General features: G+C 36.4%; 1 long non-coding RNA gene across 2 annotated transcripts; it reads right to left on the bottom strand.

Moving 5' to 3' along the window:
* Nucleotides 1-801: 801 nt before the first annotated feature.
* Nucleotides 802-6,214, bottom strand: LOC125785714 (uncharacterized). 2 transcript variants are annotated; one of them, XR_007428052.1, is made up of 3 exons: nucleotides 5,946-6,214; nucleotides 5,603-5,762; nucleotides 802-2,035 (listed from the first exon to the last, which is right to left on the bottom strand). It is a non-coding gene; the product is annotated as an uncharacterized LOC125785714 (long non-coding RNA). The 2 variants fall into 2 exon arrangements; XR_007428045.1 differs by having other exon boundaries at nucleotides 5,603-5,746.
* Nucleotides 6,215-7,804: the final 1,590 nt, after the last annotated feature.

Below are 7,804 nucleotides of genomic sequence, written 5' to 3'. Positions count from 1 at the left end.
CCCTCCGCCGCAAGACCATGCTCATCCTGTTCCGTGACGCCAAATTGTGGTGGAAAAATAATGACAGGAAGGAAGAAATATTCAGAGTCTCTGAGTCTTGATCAGAATGAGTAACAAGATTTATTGAGAAGCCACACGTAATGAATACAGAGTGAACTCCTGCCTTGCAAGAGGTGCCAAGCTCTCTTTATACCTTTTAGATCTTCCCATCCCTTACTTCCCAATTATGGGCACAGTGCCACCATTGTGACACGTCAACTTCTTCTGACATGTGATATGACATAATCCCTTAGTGAGCATATCAGGCTGGTTCTCAAAACATTGCAAGCAGAAAGGAAGATGACCCTGGCGCCAGAATTTGTAGAACAACTGTGACGTGCATTCCTTAACACATACACATAGCCAGATAGAGAAAACTCTTACTCAGCATTTCAAAAAAAGCTCACTGAGGGTAGAATGTTCACAGTACACATTATCATCGCATAGAACAAAAAGTAATATCATTAATAGTCGTCATTGTTTATGAATCATCACACGTCATTGATTATGAATCATTTCAATAAACACCTTCCATCACACCATCCCCCATGCCGTGGATATTCCTGACCTCTTCTTCCCCATTTTCCTATTGGATTAACAATGAAAAAATGCAATCCAAAATAATACAAGTCAAATGTGTTTTTACTTTTTTACTTTTATATTAATGCAGACAATGCAAAACATTGCACACATTTCAAAAGGCATGGCTGCAGAAAAGAGGGTATAAGCACTTGACTGGCCTGTCTCCAATCCTGATCTGTCCCCATCAGACAATGTTGCACACATTAGGAGGTGTTTGCAGAAAGAATGGGACAGTACAACACATGAAACAATTTCACTACTTTTATCCTCAGGTACAAAGACATCATTTAAGTGTTGTGATAACAATTAGCACCATTACAAAGTGGTTAATAAGGTCAAACAAAAAAGATCATTCATCTTGTATGTTTAAGGTGGCAGTAAATTCAGGATTTTGTAGATAAAATTATATGAGGACAAATTTAAATGCCTGCAGGTGTGAGGTTTTGTAGATTGAAAAGAGGCAGTACAGTGTACAATGCATCTTATATGATGTGTGTAAAATAGTTCACAAAGCAGATGTAGAGTATGGCATGATGCAGTGGCAAAAATCCCAATCTGCAGGGAATTTTGGTCAGGTCTGTGGCCAAAACACCAAACTGATGGACAGGGACTACTGACAGATTTAACGGCTTGTGGACCAAAACTGCTGTACTTCCAGGCAATAATTGCTTCAAGAAGTAAATGCAGATCCTTCACAACCAATTTCTGAAAGAACACTGTAGAGAAATGCATACCATGTAGCAAGCTTAAAACTCACTAATGGACCCTGTCAGTCAGTTTCATGTTTTGGCCGCAGTTCTGACAGGAATTTCCAGTAAACTGGATTTTTTTGCCACTTCTGGGAGACCCATATTATTGATTTAAACAAGACATTCACATGCACCACCTCTTCTCAATGTACAATGTATAGCCTGATCATTTTAGTACAATGCCTTCTGCAATGGCCTGAAATAACTATTACCCTCAACAAGCAAGGTGACAATTTTTTTTAGTGTCCCTATCGTTTTTAAAATGTGTTGCAGAGTTGAGGTGCAGAAATGGTGTGTATTAAAAATTAAATGAATTTGACAAAAACATGAAATTAGGTTAGTTCTTTCTACACTAAAACAAAAAACAAAGTAAGCATAGTATTTTAAACTGCATGTTTCATTTAATTATAAAGCATTTAAAATGCCCTGGAATTTGACTCAAGTGACAGTATCATACCATTTTTCTGATCTTCTTAGCACAGAACAGGCTTTTATAGCAGCCGGACAGACTGAAGTAAGCTCCAGTCGGTGGATTCTCCTCTGTCTGTCAACTCTGAAAAGGCAAAAGTCACCTTGTACAGCAGGAAATTCTTCTCTTATTTTTTCAATAAAAGCAGCTTCTGGCATGGAGAGTGGCACTACAACTTTTTTCACTGTTGATCCCGCTGTTGAGGAAAAGATAAAAACATAAAGGTTGAAAACATTTTACATTTAATTAATTCATTATACTGTATATTGTCTCCTGCATATTAGAAAGCTGAAATTTGAGACAACAAGCTAATACACGATTTCATTGTTTCTAAATAAATCTATAAACATAGTAGCAATTGTGAACACATTCGTTTGGAGAATCCGGTCATAGTCTTCAGAAATGCAGCATTTCTTTGTGATAAAGCTCCTTAAAAATAAAAAAGCTACCTTCCTATGCTAAAGAGACTCATGTCTGTTGAGTCTCAAAGCATTACATATGTCCAATTATCAAAATGTGAAATGCAAAAAAGGGGAATGCTGAATAAATGGAAATGAAACAAGTAACATTTTTTCTAAATAAAGATGCTATTCCTTACTTGAACAGCTTGTCAGTTAATTCAACATGTCTGACAGGTATAAAACATGTTATACTATATGGGGCCCATCTCAACATTCAGGTTTCCTTTTAAACAATTTTAAATTAATCTTGTCTTTACCCCTGTCTAAGTCTGATCCCTCAACTTACGCCTTGGTATAAACAGTGTGTCTTGGCCTCTTGGAAGAACAGCCAATCTTATTGTCGTCAGCCGCTGTTTGGCTGGTCCTGTCCTCCTGGGCTCCTGATCTCTTCTAAACTCCCTGAGTCTTTATGAGAAAAATCACTCAAGTTAGATCATTGGAAATAAAACTATTTTCACCAAGTTTTTACATGACGCATAACGGAGGCTTTTTATGAAATTATTTCTTCACTAATGTAAAAACTGAGCTAAACTTTGTAAGTTTGTCACATTTGGGGTACAAGCCAGCACTTAACTGAAAACAAATGCAGCTGCATAAAATATGAAGAACAACATTTTGTAATATGGATTTGACGAGGCTCCCCATCCCCAAGCACATGTTGCACCCACAAGGACGTGTTAGCTTGCTATGCTAAGGCTCAGAAAAGTGGCTAGGTTAGAAGGTCTATTTACTTTACATTATTGTGCTTTATAACTCCATGAATAATATACATATATTATTTGTTCTGCTTCATGTATTCTTTTTTGCAAACAAATAGTAAAATTCTTACATTTAATATTAACAATAAATAAATAAATAATATTTCAGTAAGATTAGATTTGTTTTCTACAGGAAGTTTTCCACAGGAACAAATAATACCTGCCCTTGCCTATGTCACATTTAGGATTAAACTTGCACTTGCATTTCATGTCAAACCTATCCACCAAACCTGTGTATTTTATTTTGACAATATATTGAAATGTATTGTATCTTTTGCATCTGTGAAATCATACAGATGGAACACTGTATTCAAACTAATATTGTCTATATAAAATCTCACAATACATCGATTACAGCAACTTCAGTCTGTTCTTAAATATTGCCAATGACTTAATGACTGGCTTTTAAATCCCATAAAACATCCATAATCACAACTTCATTCTGATCTAAGACACGTGTATCTACCTGTTACAACACCTGCCAACTGGTACTAACACAGTTTAAATCTAGTATATTGTGGACATTTAGAGTTCTATTGTGGTATATGAATTTAAATCATATTACATCAATCTGATTCCAGTGTAACCCCTGTCTGTAGCATTTGATCCATATGTATGAATTGATTTGATGTAATCTAATATTTCAAGAATGGAATTAACTTAGAATGAATATTATGAAATTTAATAAATAGATTAAAATGGATTAAAGTAGGAGATAACTCAATGTCATAATACCACCAAAACTGCCTGCACTATTTATTGGTGCTATTTGGCCTGACTGTAGTATTTATCTGTCTAAACGAAAAAACTAATCTTACAAATGAATCTTCAGCCTTTCTAGGGACTATGACTGAACACATGATTCATTAGTGCAAATTTGTTTACTTTTAACAAACTAAGCCTACATAGTGCAGCCTCCACCCAATGAAACTACCAGTTTAGATGGTGGGAGATTTAAAAAAATATATACACATATATTTTCTTTCAATTTGAAGATAAGACCTAATGTTAGCAAAATTTTAGTTTACAAACCTTAGATTTAGATTAATTCATTATGCCTATTCCCACTTTATAGGTAATCTCAATCCTTGAAACACAGGTTAGTGATTCATGAGGGATATCAATAAGCTTTTTTCACGCAAGGAGGAGGGGTCAAGTTCCGGGCGAGGTGATGGGTAAACCAATTTCCGGTTTGGAGCACCGCTACGAAAATAAATGGGTTTTATCATTCCTATTTTTTCCCCTGCAAGACGATGTTGCCAGAACCGTCGTGGAACTATCGAGGAACTATCGAGCGAAACTCCTTAAGGGATATAAGTTCTTTTTCGAGCAGTTTAATTTTGATTATAAAGGTAAATGGCTCCAGTTCTGTAGTTGAGGTTAACCAAGTTAGCCTCTTAGCTCCGTGCTCACTTAACCTTCTAAGTTATCATTTAAGCCTTCATCAAACTGTTTGTTTATCTTATTGTTAAATAAAGTATATAGTTTATTGTACTATTACAGGTGCCTGCATTTATTGTGTCTAATGATTTTGTGTGTTTAGTGTCCAATGTTGGTGATAAGGAGATCCTTGTCTAGGTTAGGTCTAGGTGCTACTGGTGTTCTGTCGAGATGTGCTACCCATCCGATATATGCTTCTTACAACCAGCGCGCCCGCACAGACCTTTTTTTTTTTTTTTTTTTTACGATTTTTCAGTTTATGTTTATCTACAACTCAGTCATCTTTTGTCAAAGTGTGAATAGCAATTAACACCAAAAATAGCAATAATAAGCATGTTTTGTATTAAAATACAAAACATATTTATCTAATCATGTCTAATTACCTAAACATTACTTTTGGATACATTAAGTTATTCAGTTGTTTAGCTTATCCAAATATCCTTTTGGAAGCATATTTATAAAAGTGTGCTTATGTTTGTATTTGTAAATATATGTTAATGGGAAATATAGACTAAAGTAGCACGATTAGACAGGGTAGCACAACCGGTCATAACACCAGTCCTTAAAGAAAAGCGAGGAACCACATAAGATATTTCGGATAGAACAGGTCAGCTGGCTTACGGTTACAGCACTGCAGTTCGCCATTTTAATTTCCCCAAATATATTTTTAATACAACCTGATGGTCTGTTGATTTTTATATAGTCCACAGCACACACATTTTGCCGTCACGTGGATGAAAGGAAAGTCATGTTTTAGAAGAATACACGTATGATGTGCAGGATTAAGCTAAATAAAGTGGAATTAAACTGGATGCGGACTACAGCTGATGTTTCTGAGTACTCTGGGGTACATTTTTGTTGAAGTATTTTGCGACACTATATCCTCCTTATTAGAGTAAGCCAAGTATCCTCTTTAATAAAACCCTTAAATTGTGGTACCAAACTACACTCCGTGATTTACCTTCTGATGCTGCAGTTCGGTTTGTTTAGTTCAGTAGTAAACATCCTATTCATCTTATTCTACTTTAACAAAGAGATAATGTTTACCTAAGGTAACGTTAAAGGATATTGTTCCTAGTAAGTTAACCCACAAACTTAACCAACCTGTCGACCATTGTCCCAGAAGTGGAAGGCCTGCCTTCAGTTGCAGATGCTCGATTAACAAGCTGTTGAAATCGATCAGCTATTGCTTGAAGCCTCTGCTGATTCATTTCTTCTGCGCCAACGCTGCGGCCAGGGTTGCCAGATCTTGAAACACAAACAACTAGAGCTTTAAATGAGCACAACTCTGAAATATTTACTGGCAAATGTAATAACTACAAATAACACGCTGCTTCAGTTAAAGGAATATTGAAAACTACATGCATATAATCACTACTAAATAGATTTTACAGATTAAAATAAAATACATTTAAACATTAGGTGTTTAAAGCTTCCCAGTACTTACAAGGAGCATCACAGGTGCTACGGTCAGCGTTGCGCGCCAAAGAATGGGGGCGAGGTCAGGGTGGGTCTTTGGAGGGGCTTTTTTGCAGTGTTTGGATTCCCCCCCTCAGATGTGAGTGCAGTGGTAGCACCCAATTTTAAAGTTACGTGTTAACGCGGCACATTTTGCCGTCTTAAGACGTTGTTACGTGTTAAGACGTCCAAAAGTAACGTGTTAACACGGTAAGATTTGCCGTCTTAAGACGTTCAAATTGGACGTGTTAACACGGACGTCAATAGATAGATAGATAGATAGATAGATAGATACTTTATTGATTGCAGTTGAACACAATAGACAGTGAACACCAGTTGATGTGCATAAAGTGAGGATAACTGATGTCAGCCAAACAGAAAGTGCAAATACACAGTTATATAATAAATTAAATTAAGCAGTGCAAAAGATACGTAAACAGTGCAAAAGATACGTAAACAGTAGATGAATTAACTAGTGAATGAACTACTAGTGCAAAATATGGTAGAACTATAAAAAGTGTTCTAGGCATCAGCAAGTCTGAGAGTGTGTCCATAGCTGGGGGTGTGTCCATGGTGTGGCCAGAGTGGCCGGAATGAAAAAGTTAGACGTTAAGACCCAAAGGGCGTTCCATAATATTTTACACCTGAGCAAATAAAATCCGTGAGCGCTGAATGAAGTAGGCTCTTGCATTCAAAAACTCCGCTCTCGACTTTTGGCAGTAAAATGACGCCATATTAGTGGTGTTTTTACCGGAGATGGAGTCGCTCCACACGGTTTACACGTTATCTTGTTTTTTCGCGACGTCAAAGGAGAAATATATCGCCTCTCCCCTCTCTCTCCCTGCTGCTGAACACTGTGGAGTTAATATCTAGCTCCGTAAGTAACGGCAGGTTAATTCCCGGGTTTTGTATTTAACCGTGCAGCGGTTTTGTCTCGTTTTTATTTTTTTAATACTGTTTTTATTTAGTTATCGTCTCGTTTTTGTCTTGAAAAAAAGCTTAGTTGACGAAGACTATGACGAAAATTATTCCTCAACGAAATGAACACTGATTCTAAAGCAGTGATTGGTCGATCTCCTCTGATTTACTCTCTTAGATCTCTGAGATCATCACCCCACAATTTGCTGGCTGGATCTCAGACTCTTCTTTATTCTAAAGGGGAACTCTGGTGTGAAATTAAATAATACAGCGCTTTTAGCCAAAGCTCCCAACAGGCCACAATGCTAGGAGCATAAAGTTACCTGTGGACAGAAATCACTATTTTTACACCATTAATAAGCCTAAAGCTGTTTCACACTTCATGAGTAGAATTCAGAGAGCCCTGATGTTTAAAAAAATAGGCACAGAGAAATTTTAAAGTGATCAGAAAGTTTACTAACTGTGATTTTTAGTGTTGATAATGCTGAGTTCCCTTTCACTCACAGGGTCTCGCATCACTAATCTACTCATCAATGATGTTCATAAACATCAGGACCTCAGAGCATCTAAGAGCTGTGTGGAAGGAAGAACCTGGATTAGAACTTTCAGAAGAAGAGTGGAATCATGCACTGTGAAAAGGTCCATCACTGTTTACATTTCAGTAGAAACAGAACAGCTTACTTTTATCTAAGTGTTGATAATCTTGTAATAGGTGTTATAAAGCTCTATGAAATTAGAACATGTATGTTTGGAAAGTTCTGTGTTTATCCCTGTATTCAGTCATTTTATTTACTTTTTGTTATTTCTTCTTCTTTATGTAATTGTGTAAAATTCATGCATATGTATTGTTGCATGTATTTGTAAATTCAGACCTGAAAATGTATAAATCAAGTAAAAAAAAGACTCAGGACTCAAATACTGCAACTCAAA

This window comes from Astyanax mexicanus, chromosome 1 (assembly GCF_023375975.1).
Source record: "Astyanax mexicanus isolate ESR-SI-001 chromosome 1, AstMex3_surface, whole genome shotgun sequence".
NCBI lineage: Eukaryota > Metazoa > Chordata > Actinopteri > Characiformes > Acestrorhamphidae > Astyanax > Astyanax mexicanus.
Note: the sequence above shows the minus strand (reverse complement) of the source record. Positions and strands in the feature narration are given on the sequence as shown.